A 17,039-nucleotide genomic window follows, 5' to 3' on the forward strand; every position below is an offset into this window, starting at 1 on the left:
AACACCACCCTAATGGCAGAAAGTGAAGAGGAACTAAAAAGCCTCTTGATGAAGAGGAAAGAGGAGAGTGAAAAAGCTGGCTTAAAACTCAACATTGAAAAAACTAAGATCATGGTATCCAGTATCATCACCTCATGCAAACAGATGAGGAAACAATGGAAACAATGAAAGACTTTATTTTCTTGGGCTCCAAAATCACTGCAGTTGGTGATAGCAGCCATGAAATGAAAAGATAACTTGCTCCTTGGAAGAATTGCTATGACAAACCTAGACAGCATACGAAAAAGCAGACACAAATCACCTTTCTGACAAAGGTGCATATAGTCAAAGCTATGGTATTTCCAGTATTCATGTACAGATATGAAAGCTGAAACATAAAGAAGGCTAAGTAGGAGGAACAGGGTGGCAGAGGAGTAGGTTGACGTGGATGTCTCCATGGATACAACAGGATTACACATTCAGACACAGAAGTACATGCAGAACACCAGCTGAAAGCCAACAGGAGTACCTTGCCAGCTGGAAAGAATATATAGACCTACTCAAAACTCGAGATCAAGTCCTCAGCTTTTGAGTGGGAGCACTGACTCCAGGACCCTAGACTCCCAGATAACTCACCCTAGGGGTATCAAATAGTGATAACTCACACAAAGAAAATCACTGTAATACAAGGCCTGGCATCACCCAACCACCAATAGCACCCTTTGCAGGACTCCTCATCTAAACAACAAACAAAACAAAAATGCAAACCCAGTCATCAGCAGACAGGATTACCACCTCACTCAGCCTTGCCCATCAGAGGAAAAACAAACAAACAAGCAGAGTCTCAGCACAAATCTCACCCTATGAGAAGCTTACACAAACCACTGAGCCAATCTTAGAGGGCAGAAGCTAAAAGGAAGAAAGAATTCAACCTTGAAGCCTGGAAAAAGGAGACCTCAAACTCAACAAAATAAAATAAAAGAATAATGCAAAGGCAGATAAATACTACACAAATGAAGGAACAAACTAGAAACACGGAAGTCCAAATAAATGAAGAGGAAATAGGCAAACTACCTGAAAAAGAATTCAGAATAATGATAGTAAAGATGATCAAAAACCTTGGAAGCAAAATGGAGAAAGTGCAAGAAAAATTAACAGAGACCTAGATGAATTAAAGAATAAACTTGCAGAGACAAATAACACAATTACTGAAATTAAAAATACTCTGCTGCTGCTGCTAAGTCGCTTCAGTCGTGTCTGACTCTGTGCGACCCCATAGACGGCGGCCCACCAGGCTTCCCCGCCCCTGGGATTCTCCAGGCAAAAACACTGGAGTGGGTTGCCATTTCCTTCTCCAATGCATGAAAGTGAAAAGTGAAAGTGAAGTCGCTCAGTCGTGTCCGACTAGTAGCGACCCCATGGACTGCAGCCCACCAGGCTCCTCAGTCCATGGGATTTTCCAGGCAGGAGTACTGGAGTGGGGTGCCATTGCCTTCTCCAAAAATACTCTAGAAGGAATCAAAAGCAGAATATCTGAAGCAGAAGAACGAATCAGTGAGCTGGAAGATAAAATGGTGGAAATAGATTCTGAAGAGCAGAATAAAGTAAAAAGAATGAAAAGAACAGGATCGTCTCAGAGGCCTCTGGGACAATATCAAATGCACCAGCATTCGAATTACAGGGGTCCCAGAAGAAGAAGAGAAAAAGAAAGGGTATGAGAAAATTTTTGAAGAGATTATAGTTGAAAATTTCCCCAACATGGAAAGGAAGATAGTCAATCAGTTCCAAGAGGCACAAAGAGTTCCTTACAGGATAATCCGAAGGACAAACAGGCCAAGACACATACTAATCAAACTAACAAAGACTAAACACAGAGAAGGAATATTAAAAGCAGCAAGGGAGAAGCAACAAGTAATGTACAAAGGAAACCCCTTACACTTAACAGCTGATCTTTCAGCAGAAACTCTGCAGGGCAGAAGGGAGTGGTAGGATATATTTAAAATACTGAAAGGAAAAAATCTACAACTAAAACAACTGGACCCAGCAAGGACCTCATTCAAAATTGATGGAGAAATCAAAAGCTTTTCAGACAAGCAAAAGTTTACAGGATTCAGTTCCACCAAACCAGCTTTACAACAAATGTTAAACAGATTTACATAAGCAAGAAATACAAGAGTAGAAAAGCGATCTACAAAATCAACCACACAATTAACAAAATGGCAATAGAACATATATTATCAATAATTACTTTAAATGTAGAAGGATTAAGTGATCCAGTCAAAAGACACAGACTGGGTGAATGGACACAAAAATAAAACCCATATATATGCTGTCTACAGGAAACCCACTTTAGACCTCAAGACACATATAGACTGAAAGTGAGAGGATGGAAAAATATATCCCATGCAAATGTGAAGCAAAGGAAAGCTGGAATAGCAATTCTCATATCAGCCAAAATAGACCTTAATATAAAGAATATTATAAGAGATAATGACCAAGGGATCAATCCAAGAGGAAGACATAACAATTGTAAATATCTATGCACTAAATATGGGAGCACCTCAATGCATAAGACCATCACTAACAGACGTAAAAGGAGAAATTGACAGTAACACAATAAGAGTAGGAGACTTTAACACCTCACTCACACCAATGGACAGATCATCAAAGCAGAAAATTAACAAGGAAACAAGTCTTAAATGATACACTAGAGGAGATGGAGCTCCTTGATATTTTCAGGACATTCCATCAAAATGCAGAAGAATGCACCTTCTTCTCAAGTACACATGGAACATTCTCCAGGACAGACCACATCTTGGGCCACAAATCAAACCTCAGTAAACTTAAGAAAATTGAAATCATATGAAGCATCTTCTCTGACCTCGATGCTATGAGACTAGATATCAATTACAAAAAAAAAAAAAAACAAAACAACAACAAACCTGTAAGAAACACAAACACATGGAGATTAAACAATACACTTTTAAATAACCAACAGGTTACTGAAGAAATCAAAAGGGAAATCAAAAAAATTCTAGAAACGAGTGATAATGAAAACACACAACTCAAAACCTATGGGATGCAGCGAAAGCAGTTCTAAGAGGGACGTTTAGAGCAATACAATCCTACTTCAAGAAATAAGAAAAACATAGAATAGACTGTGTAACTTTACACTTAAAACAGCTGGAAAAGGAAGAACCCAAAATCCCCAAAATTAGTAGAAGGAAAGAAATAATAAAGATCTGAGCAGAAATAAATGAAAAATTAAACAATAGTAAAGATTAATAAAACTAAAAGCTGGTTCTTTGAGAAGATAAGCCAAATTGACAATCCTTTAGCCAGACTCATCAAGAAAAAAAGAGAGAAGAATCAAATTAACAAAATTAGAAATGAAAAAGGAGAGGTTTACAACAGACAGTGCAGAAATACAAAGGATTAGAAGAGACTATTATTAACAACTATATGGCAATAAAATGGACAACCTGGAAGAAATGGACAGATTCTTAGAAAAGTTCAATCTTCCAAGACTGAACCAGGAAGAAATAGAAATTATGAACAACCCAGTTATAAGCACTGACATTGTAGTTGTGATCAAGAAACTCCCCAAAAAACAAAAGCCTAGGATCAGATGTCTTCACAGGAGAATTTTATCAAATATTTAGAGAAGAGCTAATGCCTGTCCTTCTAAAACTCTTTCAAAAAACTGCAGAGGAAGGAACATTTCCAACCTCATTCTGTGAGGCCACCATCACCATGGTACCAAAACCAGACAAAGGCAACACAAAATAGGAAAACTCCAGGCCAATATCACTGATGAACATAGATGCAAAAATCCTCAACAAAATGTTAGCAAACAGAATTCAACAATACATCAAAAAGCTCATACACCATAATCAAGTTCCTGGATTTATTCCAGGAATGCAAGGATTCTTCAATACACCATATTAACAAATTGAGAGATAAAAACCATATGATCATCTCAGTAGGTACAGAAAAAGCCTTTGACAAAATTCACCCACCTCAACATAGTAAAGGCCATATATGATAAGCCTGCAGCAAACATTATTCTCAATGCTGAAAAACTGAAAGCATTCCCCCTAAGATCAGGAATAGACAAGGATATCCACTTCCACCACTGTTATTCAACATAATTCTGGATGTCCTAGGTACAGCAATCAGAGAAGAAAAAAAATAGGGCCGCGGCACCAGCCGCTGCCGCCACCGCAACCCAAAGCTCCGGGCTTCCTGCAGCCGCCGCCGCTGCGCCAGCCCAGGACGGCCCCGCCGCCAGGGGCCCAGTGCGAGGTCCCCGCCGGCCCCCAGCGGCCTACCCGGCCCGGGGCGCTCCCAGAACAAACGAGGCCCCTGAGAGCTCCATCTAGTTCGCCGGATAACATCCCACAGCAGAATTCGGAGTCAGCAATGGCTAAACCCCAGGTGGTTGTAGCTCCTGTATTAATGTCTAAGCTGTCTGTAAAGGCTCCTGAATTCTACCCATCAAGTTATTCTTCTAATTATACGGAATCCTATGAGGATGGCTGTGAGGATTATCCTACTTTATCAGAATATGTTCAGGATTTTCTGAATCATCTTACAGAACAGCCTGGCAGTTTTGAAACTGAAATTGGACAGTTTGCAGAGACCCTGAATGGCTGGGTTACAACAGATGATGCTTTGCAAGAACTTGTGGAACTCATCTATCAACAGGCCACATCTATCCCCAATTTCTCTTACATGGGAGCGCGCCTCTGTAACTACCTGTCCCATCATCTGACAATTAGCCCACAGAGTGGCAACTTCCGCCAATTGCTACTTCAAAGATGTCGGACTGAATATGAAGTTAAAGATCAAGCTGCAAAAGGGGATGAAGTGACTCGAAAACGATTCCATGCATTTGTGCTCTTCCTGGGAGAACTTTATCTTAACCTGGAGATCAAAGGGACAAATGGACAGGTTACAAGGGCAGACATTCTTCAGGTCGGTCTTCGGGAGTTGCTGAATGCCCTCTTCTCTAATCCTATGGATGACAACTTAATTTGTGCAGTAAAATTACTGAAGTTGACAGGGTCAGTTTTAGAAGATGCCTGGAAGGAAAAAGGAAAGACTGACATGGAAGAAATTATTCAGAGAATTGAAAATGTTGTCCTAGATGCAAATTGCAGCAGAGATGTAAAACAGATGCTTTTGAAGCTTGTAGAACTCCGGTCAAGTAACTGGGGTAGAGTCCATGCAGCTTCAACATACAGGGAAGCAACACCTGAAAATGATCCTAATTATTTTATGAATGAGCCAACATTTTATACATCTGATGGTATTCCTTTCACTGCAGCTGATCCAGATTACCAAGAGAAATATCAAGAGTTACTTGAAAGAGAAGACTTTTTTCCAGATTATGAAGAAAATGGAACAGATTTATCAGGGGGTGGTGATCCGTACTTGGATGATATTGATGATGAGATGGACCCAGAGATAGAAGAAGCTTATGAAAAGTTTTGTTTGGAATCAGAGCATAAGCGAAAACAGTAAAGTTAAATTTCAGCGTATCCATTTTATAAAGCAGTTTAGGTTATGGTGATTTAGCAGAACACAGGAAAGCAAGAAAATGTGTCACACTTATACCAAATTAAGGGTGTTGAGTTATGTTACTAATGTATGCAACTTTAATTTTGTTTAACACTCTCTGCCAAAATAAACTTTATTCCCTATAACTTAAAAAAAAAAAAGAAGAGAAGAAAAAAAATAATAAAAGGAATCCAGATTGGAGAAGAAGAAGTAAAGCTCTCACTCTTTGCAGATGACATGATCCTGTACATAGAAAACCCTAAAGATAGTATCAGAAAATAACTAGAGCTAATCCGTGAATTTAGCAGTTACAGGATACAAAATAAATACACAGAAATCACTTGCATTTATATATACTAACAATGAAAAATCAGAAAATTAAGGAATCAACCCCATTCACCATTGCAACAAAAGAAATTCAATATCTAGGAATAACCTTACCTAAAGAGACGAACTGTACACAGAAAATTATAAGACACTGATGAAAGAAATCAAAGAAGACATAAACAGATGGAGAGATATTCCATGTTCCTGGGTAGGAAGAATCAATATTGTGAAAATGACTATACTACCAAACGTAATCTACAGATTCACCGCAATTCCTATCAAATTACCAATGACATTTTTCACAGAGGACTAGAACAAAAAATTTCACAATTCATATGGAAACGCAAAGACCCCAAATAGCCAAAGCAGTCATTAGAAAGAAGAATGGAGCTGGAGGAATTAACCTTCCTGACTTCAGATTATACTGCAAAGACACAGTCATCAAGACAGTATGGTACTGGTACAAAACAGAAATATAGTCCAATGGAACAAGATAGAAAGCCTAGAAATAGACCCATGCACCTATGGGAACCTTATTTTTGACAAAAGAGGCAAGAATATACAATGGAGCAAAGACAGCCTCTTTAATAAATGGTGCTGGGGAAACTGAACAGCTACATGTAAAAGAATGAATTTAGAACACTTCCTAACACCATATACAAAGATAAACTCAAAATGGATTAAAGACCTAAATGTAAGACCAGAAACTATAAAACTCTTAGATGAAAGCATAGGCAGAACACTCAGTGACATGAATCAAAGCAGGATCCTCTGTGACCCATCTCCTAAAGGAATGGAAATAAAAACAAAAGTAAACAAGTGGGACCTGATTAAGCTTAAAAGCTTTTGCACAACAAAGGAAACTATAAGTAAGGTGAAAAGACAACCCTCAGAATGGGAGAAAATCATAGCAAATGAAACAACTGAAAAAGGATTAGTTTCCAAAATATACAAGCAGCTCATACAACTCAATACCATGAAAACAAACACCCCAATCAAAAAGTGGGAAAAAGACCTAAACAGACATTTCTCCAAAGAAGACACACAGATGGCTAACAAACACATGAAAAGATGCTCCACATGGCTCATTATTAGAGAAATGCAAATAAAACCACAATGAACTATCACCTCACACTAGTCAGAATGGCCATCATCAAAAAGTCTACAAACAAGAAGTGCTGGAGAGGGTGTGGAGAAAAGGGACTGCTCTTGCACTGTTGGTGGGAAAGTAAATTGATACAGCCTCTGTGGAAGGTGGGATGGAGATTCCTTAAAAAACTAGGAATGAGACCACCATATGACACAGCCATTCCACTGCTAGGCATATACCCCGAGGAAACCAAAGTTGAAAAAGACACACGTGTCCCACTGTTCATTGCAGCACTATTTACAATAGCTAGAACATGGAAGCAACCTAGATGTCCACTGACAGATGAATGGATAAAGAAGTGTTGGTACATACACTGAAATATTACTCAGCCATAAAAAGGAACACATTTGAGGCAGTTCTGATGAGGTGAATGAACCTAGAACCTATTATACAGAGTGAAGTGAGTCAGAAAGAGAAAGATAAATATCATATTCTAATGCACATATATGGAATCTAGAAAAATGGTTCTGAAGGGTTTATTTACAGGGCAGCAATGGAGAAACAATTATAGAGAATAGACTTAGGACATGGAGAGAGGGGAGGAGAGGATGGGATGTATGGAAAGAGTGACATGGAAGCTTACATTGTCATATGTAAAGTAGATAGCCAATGGGAATTTGCTGTATGGCTCAGGAAACTCAAACAGGGGCTCTGTCTCAACCTAGAGGGGTGGGGTGGGGAGGGAGATGGAGGGAGGTTCAACAGGGAGGGGATATATGTATACCTATGGCTGATTCATGTTGAGGTTTGACAGAAAACAATAAAATTCTATAAAGCAATTATCCTTCAAAAAATTAAAAAAAAAAGAAGGCTGAGCACTGAAGAATTGATGCTTTCAAATTGTGGTGTTGGAGAAGACTCTGGAGAGGCCCTTGGACTGCAAGGACATCAAACAAGTCAATCCTGAAAGAACTCAGTCCTGAATATTCATTGGAAGGACTGATGCTGAAGCTGAAGCTGCAATACTTTGGCCACTTGATGTGAAGAGCTGATTCACTGGAAAAGACCTTGATGCTGAGAAAGATTAAGGGAAGGAGGAAGTGGGGATGACTGAGGATGAGATAGTTGGATGGCATCACTGACTCAACGGATATGAGTTTGTGCAAACTCCAGGAGGTAGTGGACAGGGAATCAGGCATGCTGCAGTCCATGGGGTCCCAAAGGGTTGGACACAAGTGAACAACAGTAGAATTGAATTTTATTTCATCCTATGATCAACTTAAAATTTAGTGAGCGTCATATATGTGTGTGTGTGTGTATATACATGTATATACAGGTACTAAATTTTAGAAATCTGATTTAGACTTGTAGTCATATTTCCATTGCTTAGTAGCCAGTAGTGACTGTAAAGGATCGTGAAGTTAGGGATTTTTTTAAATAAATAAAAAGTATTATTTCCTGTCTTATTAAAAGAGAAGCACGCCCAATTTGGGGACATTTCTCACATCTGTATGTTGCCATTTATCACCTTAGAAGGAGTCTTTCATGTATAGTGTTTAGAAAATTCAGCAAGATATTCTTAGTGTTATTAAAGTTGCACCGTGTCCTTGGGATCTTACTCTGACTATGAATGATGAGGGAAGCCCAGGAAACCCCTGAGAATATTGTTAAAATTTTGTGTTTGTGCAGATATATGGTATGTAAAGGCACATGTTCTCATGTACTTCTCTGGGAGGAGAATCTGTGCCTGCTTTTTATTTCTTTTTGTGCCACTGTAATTTTTAATTGAAGGATATTTTCTTTACAGAATTTTGTGGTTTTCTGTCATACTTTAACAAGGATCAGCCATAGGTACGAGTCTGCGCCTATTGTTTAATTCTCCAAGGGGCCATGATGTCTGTACCCCGTCCTCCAAATAGATTAAAAATGTTGTCACTGTTTATTTCCTTTATGTGAAGAGCCCCCATATTAAAAAAAAGTTGGTGAAGTGAAAATCAGAAGTGTAGTTAAAATTGCTAGAAAGCCTAATATGTTGGTTCAAATATACATTATAGCAAATGCCTAATTAGGAATCTGTGTTTCTGATGTACAGTATGAATTAAATTATGAGATTCTATAATAATGTATTCATTATCAAAACATGACAAGTCATTGTTTAATGCTTTAGGTTTTTAATGAAGTATTTACAGAACTTGGGAATGACACATTAATTAACATAACTTGTCTAGGGGCTCCACAGCTTTATTCTTCAATGATACATTTCTGGCAAGTTTACCTATTCAAAGAGTGTGGTGAGAATAACTTCAGTTTATCCAGGAAGCTTTATTTCTAGTGTAGCTTATACTATAGGATTTTTCAGTCTCACATTTCCATGGGGAAAAAAGAATGGAATTATCTAGTTCAGTGATCTGTACCCTAAATCTATGTTATTTTGTTTTCCATGAGATATTTTCCTCGTTTAAAGAGATCAAAATTATATTTCCACCTTGATGTATTTTAGGATGAGAAGAAGTCTGTGTTCCATATTTGTTTATAAGAGGTATCAGGTGGTGAAATCTTATTTCCTTTTTCTAAATAATTCTCCATTTAAAAATGCACTTGAAATGCAGAGACTGGAAAACATTTTTTAGCAATTTGTAATTATTAATTGATTACCAGTATGTTATACAAACTCCCTAGTGACTTGGCTGGAGACAACTGTAATATATCCCAGCATTAACATAAATTAATCATGAAAGAAAATAGGAGTTATGTGAAGAGCTGAAAATAAGATGAGAGGTGACATTCCCTCTAGAAAATAACAAAACGAGAACAAAGGCTTTAGGGAGAGTAGAATTGGATCATCTCACAGACAAGTAGAGATGAAAAGCAGGTCTCAGAGGATTGATAACATGAGCGGGTGGAGTGAGGTGAGGTCCAGGTTCATGGTCAGGCTGCACAGAAGACAAGAGGAGAGTGAAAACTCATTGGTGGATCAAAAAGTGACAGTCAAGTCTGATTCAAAGCCATTTGGAAAGGATTAAAATGTAGTTAGTAAAGATAATTGTCACGGAGAAGACAGGGGGAAATTATATGGAATAAAAATGGGAAAATCCAGGAAATAGGTATTCAGCACAGCCTGGCAAAGCTGGTGCTCCTGAAGCCAGGCCCCATCACGACGTTTGGATGAAGTTCTCATTGTGTGGTTTGGGTCTCCCAGCTTTCTCTGAGGGACCAAAGCTGATGTCCCGGTTGTGATGACAAGAAATGGACTTGAAGGAGTATTTGTGTCTTAGCCTGTTTGGGCTACAGACTGTGTGGTTTAGAAACCATAGCACTTGATTCCACTTGGTTCTGGGGTCTGGGAAGTCTAAGATCAAGGTTCCAGCAGATTCCGTGGCTGCTTCATGAATCACAGATGGCCATCACCTGCTGTGTCCCCGCATGGCAAAAGGCGAGAGAGCGCTCTTGGGTCTCTCTTTAAAACAGTTTCTATAACTGTATTTGTTTCGGCTGTGCTGACCCTTGCTGTGTGGGCGCCCTCAGTGGCAGTGAGTGCGGCTAGTCGGTAGCTGGCGCCTGGGCTTCTCATTGCGGTGGCTCCGATTGTTGTGGAGCGCAGGCTCGAGGTCGGGCCGCAGTAGTTGTGGGCACGCAGGCTCCTTGGCTGGGGCTCCCAAGCTCTAGAGCTCAGGCTCAGGAGTTGTGGTGTGCAGGCTGGGGCTTAGTTGCTCTGCCGCATGTGGGATCTTCTTGAATCAGGGATCAAACCTGTGTCTCCTGCACCGGCAGAAAGATTTTTCACCCCTGAGCCACCAGAGAAGCCTGTCTGGTCTCTAAAGCTTCTGCCTACAGTGCGGGAGACCCGGCTTCAAGCTTTCTGGGTTGGGAAGATCCTCTGGAGAAGGAAATGGCACCCCACTCCAGTAGTGTTGCCTGGAAAATCCCGTGGACGGAGGAGCCCGGTAGGCTACAGTCCATGGGGTCACAAAGAGTCGGACACGACTGAGCGACTTCACTTCACTTCACTTCTAGTCCTGTGCAGAGGACTCTTCCTTTAGCACCTAATCACCTCCCAAAGGCGCTACCTTCTAGTATCACATTAGGAATATGGTTTCAACATAAGAATTGGTGGGGGACACAAACATTCAGTTTATAGCAATTTGCACCTATAATCCTATTCAAGGGGTTGACTTTGGAAATCACATTGAACACAGGGACAGCTGTTTTGTGCTGGTCTCATCCTGTCAGTAACCAGCGTTGTAGTTGGACCAGCCCTTGTGGTTTTTACTATGATTGTGAGATGCCCTCCTGAGGGTTATAACACAAAAAGATGATAAACAGAGATGTATTGCTTAAAAGACTGGGAAACTACAATGTACATTTTGTGGAGGGAGCAAGCTGTAGGGGCTGTGGCTCCACTTTTATTGGGGTGGAAGGTGGGGGCCTAGGATTTCTAGGGCTCATTCTTTGTTGGTGAATTTAAAGCATAGAGCAGAAATGTGGGGGGGTAAGAGGAAAAGAGCAAATAGTCCAAATCAGTTGTTGAAATCAGCCAAGATGTCTAAAACAAAGGAGCCTGCTATGGGGAGACGGCCTGGCTCTTTATCTAGTCTAGTGGCTGGCAATATGTTTCTGTAGGATAGCCAGTTTTTGAGCGGGTGCCTCCTTGAAATGAAAGCCTGGGCAATCACAGCTTAAGTCAGGCACTTGTGTTACAAAAAAGAAAAAAAAAACAACAAGCGTCTGTGAGCCCTTATACTACACACACACACACACACACACACACACACACACACACCACACACACACACACACACACGGGAGTATACAAGTACTAAGATCTCGGGTTGAATGGATTTGAAGTATATAACAGTGGCGGTGCTGCTACATTGGAATTTGCAGGTTTCAAAGAAGTCCAGGAGCCGCCGTGGCAGGGCCTTTCCTATAGCTCATATGGATTATTAGCTTGTGGAATGTGAGTTATGGAGAGGAACTTAGCTTCACGGTGGGCATAATTATTACGGGGATGGGGTTGGTTGATAAATATAACACCGTCACAGTATCTCTCCTGCTGACTTTTTCTCTTTGTATGGTGTCTATGTGTGTGTGTGTGAAGTAAATGATGTCTTGGAAAGGGAAGTGGGTAGCTACATATGAAATAAGGCGATACTTAGACAGATGGACAGTCTGTGTGGGTATTGATACATTAGCAGTTTAGTAGTTTGGACTCTCATTTTTATAGAAAATATTGTTGTAGTAAGAGTACAACCAGAGAAGTCTGAATCCAGACAGTTGCTTCAGGAAAGGAAAGTGGTGCTTTTCTCTCTGGGGCAGGCAGAAGGGAAGGCTCCTGTCAAAAGCCCTAGCAGTATTGCACTTGCCTTCTCCCTGCCCCTCAAGTACTCGTTTGCCTCCGGCACGCTGCAATTCATGGGGTTGCAAAGAGTTGGACACGACTGAGTGACTGAACTGATAAAAGAACCCATCAGGGATATGGTACTTTATTCTGAAACTCTGTGCTGAAGGTTCTCAGCAAAACCTTGGTTCACTTTTCCTTCTGCACTGTGAGCATATGTTTCTTCTCTAGCCCTTGACACTTCTGAGACCCCGATAAGAATGTTCTTATGTATAACCTGTGACAACCCTCTTCAGCCGTAATTGACCCAGCTTCTTATATCCAGAAGTTCCTGGAGTCATTTATACCCACTAATTTTTATAGTGGGACATCATTAACTTTGGGGGTCTTTCCTTTTCTTTCTTTCCAGCTTTATTGCAAAATAATTGACATACAACATTGTATAAGTTTAAGGTGTACTATGAGATGATTTGATTTGGGTTATTTCTTTGATTTGTTTACATATTGCTTCCAGCTGCAAGTCTCACTCCGACCGGAGACTCAGCATTTTCTGGGAGATGAAGACTTGTTGAATTGCCTAATATGACATGAATACATCAGTCATCCTACTCTATTTACATATTTGACTGATGATACCCAGAGATGGATGGTAAAGCTGTGCTGTTTTTACTGCTAGTATTTCAAGAAAGAAAATGTGTGCCAATAAAGTCTATAAATTTTAAGAGCTTTATAGCAAAGTGTGTTTCTGTTAATCGTAACAAAGGTAAATAAGTTGAGATTTCCTGGTACACGGGAATAACTGCCCTCTGATAGAGCAGTAGAAAACTCTTCTTCCCACCCTCATCACAGAGCCTGCTGTCACCGGGTAATGTGCAGTGTTTAAATGGTGATCTACACCACAAAATGCAGAAACTGTTCATGCAGTCTATAATGTCTAAGTCCGTGCGATGAGAATTTCCTTCCTTCCATTTTCCTTGGTAAACAGAACCTGAGTAGAATATAAAGTAGTCTTAATAAATAAGATTAATGAAAGTTGGTAATCAATGTATCTTACTCTGGATAATAAAATTTCCCAGTAGGAAATTTTCTCCCCAGCAGCCTTCTCAAAGTAATATTTATTAATCTTCCTCATACACGTGGTTGTGTGCTATGGGAAAAGATTTTTCTACTCAATACTTGAATAGATTACATATTTTCTACCCAGCATGTGGTATATTTTAAGAGAATATTGGTTTTGCTGTTTTAGTGTATCGTGTGTCTATAAACAATATAATCTTTCAACTTGAGCCAAAATATTTGCATTTGAGAAATAGCTCATTTGCTTTATTTATTGTCTCATATTTCTTCCTGTCTGTGTCTGGTTACTCACAAGATTAAGGAAAAAATAGTAATGATGCTAGATTTTGGATGTTGTTTACTCGAGCCAGTTGAATTTGTGTTCATTTTGCAGTGCTTTAAGCATATTGCCTTTGTGTGTCCCACTGTAGAAAAAGAACTGAAAATATTTAATTTTGGATAGCATCATTTTCCTTCTAACTGAGACCGAAAAATGTATGATCACTTCATCCTTTTTTTTTCTTTCACTGAATGAGAGAAAACATTGATTGTACTCAAGATCTGAATAACTGTTCATTAGAAAAGGTAATATTAAATTTTCATCACTCTGTAGTATATTAACAGTTGCACCCATTGCTTTAAACTTAGAGACACTTTACCCAAAATGTTTTCTAGGAGTTGATGTAAAATGCACTGAAGATATCATATTTAAAAATATGTTTGCAGACTTTCATAACTCTGTGTGTGTGCGTCTGTACACATACATACATACACAACTACATTGCTTGACATTACGAGGTAGAGCAATCTTACCAAATTCTACCGTCTAGGTAGCAAGTGAATGGTAAATATAAATTTAGAAAATTAGCTCCAAAGTCATTGTGGACTGGCAGACAGTTTGTATTGAAGAGAACTGAGATTTATGCTAAACCAAGTTTTATAAGGTCGGCATAGAATTTGGAGAAATGGTTCCTCCACATCCCACTGCTCAGGCAGTTGCGTCCGCATTTCCTGTGTGTTCTGCTCAACACCATGCAGCTCCCTGCAGTGGGAGGCTTCCAGATTCCCTCAGCCACGCTTCCTGAGAAATTCTGCTGAACCAGGTAAGTATATGGAACGCCGGACAGCAAGACCTCCCACCGGGAGGCTTTTGTGGAAGCAGAGAGAATTCAGAAAAAGAATCGAATCAGAAACTAAAGGAATAGCTTGCCCTAAATGTCAGTTCTAGGGATAGTCACTTTTCTGTAGCTCTTCTGAATATATACCCAGAGGACATGAAGTCTGTATCTTGAAGGGATACCTGCACTCCCATAGTTGCTGTTCTTATGTGCTTCATTGCATCAGTCATGGCTGACCCTGTGTGACCCTATGGACTGTAGCCCGCCAGTCACCTGTGTCCATGGGAATCTCCAGGCAAGAATACTGCAGTGGGTTGCCATGCCCTTCTGCAGGGGATCTTCCCGATCTAGGGATCAAACTCGCATCTCTTATACCTCCTGCACTGGCAAGAAGGTTGTTTAGCACTAATGCCCTCTGCAAAGACCACTCCTATTTATATTGAGGCATTATTCCAGTAGTCAATATATGAAAACCCGTTTCTGTCATTGAATAGAGAAATTGTGACAATATACATATATATCACTATATGTGTGTATATGTATTATATATGCACTTACATGTATATAAGATGTATTATCATTATAATATGTTGGAATATTTTTTAGCTTTAAAAAGGAAATCCCACATTTGTGACAACATGGATGAACCTGGAGGTCATTATACTGAGTAAAAATAAGCTAGACACATAATTAAAGATACTGCATGTTCTCAGATATGGGATCTAAGTAAGTTGAATACATAGAAGCAGAGAGTAGAATTGTGGTTGCCAAAGGTGGGGAGGTGGAGGAAATGGGGAGATAATGACCAAAGTGTACAAAATTCCAGTTAGGTATGATGGATAAATTTAGAGCTATAATACACAACATGTTGGCTATAGCTAATAATACTGTGCTGAATATTGGAAATTTGCTTGATTGTAGATTTCAGGTACTTACCACCCACCCATATACAAAAGTTATATAAGAAGATGTTAATTGGTTTTCTGTAGTAACCTTTTCAAAAGCTCATATGGTACTCCTTAAATGTATGCAGTTATATTGAAGTATAGTTGATTTACACTGTGTGTTAGTTTTAGCTATACAGCAAAGTGATTCAGTTATGCATATATGTATATCTGTTCTTTTTCTGATTCTTTTCCCAGATGGAAAATTACAGAATTATTGCACAATATTGAGTAGAGTTCCCTGTACTGTGTCCTTGTTGATGTGTTTTATATATAGGATTGGGTATGTGTCAATCTGAAACTATTTATCCCTTCCCTTTGCCTTTCCCATTTGGTAACTATAAATTTGCTTTCTATGTCTGTTAGTCTGTTTCTGTTTGGTACATAAGTTCGCATATCATTTTTTTTTAGATTACACATATAAGTGATATATGTGTAAAATATAGTGATTTGTCTTTCTTCACAATCACAAAAGTGATTTGTCTTTCTCTGTTTTATTTCACGTAGTGTCATAATCTCTAGGTCTATCCATGTTGCTGCAAATGGCATTATTTCATTCTTTTCGATAGCTGAGTAATATTCCATTGTGTATTTGTACCACATCCTCTTTATCTGTTGATGGGTATTTAGGTTGCTTCCATGTCCTTTTTACCTTTAAAAAGGACAATCTTTCATTCTTGTCAAATTAAAAAAAAACAAAAAAGTTCACCATAAAATCTGCTAAACTAAGTTGCACACAGTGGCAAACTAGACCCATTGCAGCTCTCGCCACAAGGCTAGGACCCACCCTCCTGTATCTGTCCTGCGGATGTACCTGTGGATCTTACAAGAGATTCTCAGATATCACTACATCCTTGTAACCAATGGCATTTCCAATAGAACAAAATTAGGGTTTGGAAACAAGAATTTTTCCCTCTGTTTCTATCCTGTTGTCATTTTTGGATAGCAAAACAGGATTAAAAAAAAATTACTTCATATGTCGTCAGTTATCCTACCGGGAACCTGCTCAAGTAAAGGCTAATATTAAAATGGGCAGCCTGCAAGTCATCTGGGACTCTGTAAAGTAATACGGATAAAGTTCGCCCAACACAGGAATTTAGAAGAGGAGGTGTAAGATTTTAGTTCCACAGTGCCCCTAGTTAGGTCAGTGCATTTCTGGAAGCCAGATAAATACCAAATGATGCTGCTGCTATGTTAAATAAAGGGATAGTTGATATGGGACAAATCCATGGAGTATCTTTTGCTTCTTTTTTGAGAAAAGAAAAATGCAAATCAGATCTTTTATAATTGATGTTTATTTAGTTGAAGGTATGTAGCATGCGGCCCTTCAAGGTCATCCATGGTTTAAATTGAAATTTGTAAACTTGAGACAAAGAGTCCCAGTTTGTTTTAGGGAGATGTTTGGGTGGTGGTGGGGGGGGGCGTGGAAAGTAAGCTGACATTTAAAAATCAGAGGTTTAATTTAAATACTTGCATGTTTCACTTCTGGGAATACGTGGAAGGTCAACCATGCTGAGCCTACCTTCTTATGTGGTGATATTTTTCTAAGACTCAGTTAATCTCACTGTCATCTTTAGAGTGTATGTGTTCCCCAGTGTACAGGCTCCATGACTTTCTGTCATTTA

General features: G+C 39.3%; 1 protein-coding gene and 1 pseudogene across 1 annotated transcript in view; both read left to right on the forward strand.

Moving 5' to 3' along the window:
• Window positions 1–17,039, forward strand: part of NAV3 (neuron navigator 3) — a 902,370-nt gene that overhangs the window by 178,568 nt on the left and 706,763 nt on the right. The window lies entirely within an intron of this gene.
• LOC138437216 (polyadenylate-binding protein-interacting protein 1 pseudogene) lies at window positions 3,525–5,702 on the forward strand (annotated as a pseudogene).

Source organism: Ovis canadensis, chromosome 3 (genome assembly GCF_042477335.2).
Source record: "Ovis canadensis isolate MfBH-ARS-UI-01 breed Bighorn chromosome 3, ARS-UI_OviCan_v2, whole genome shotgun sequence".
Lineage (NCBI taxonomy): Eukaryota > Metazoa > Chordata > Mammalia > Artiodactyla > Bovidae > Ovis > Ovis canadensis.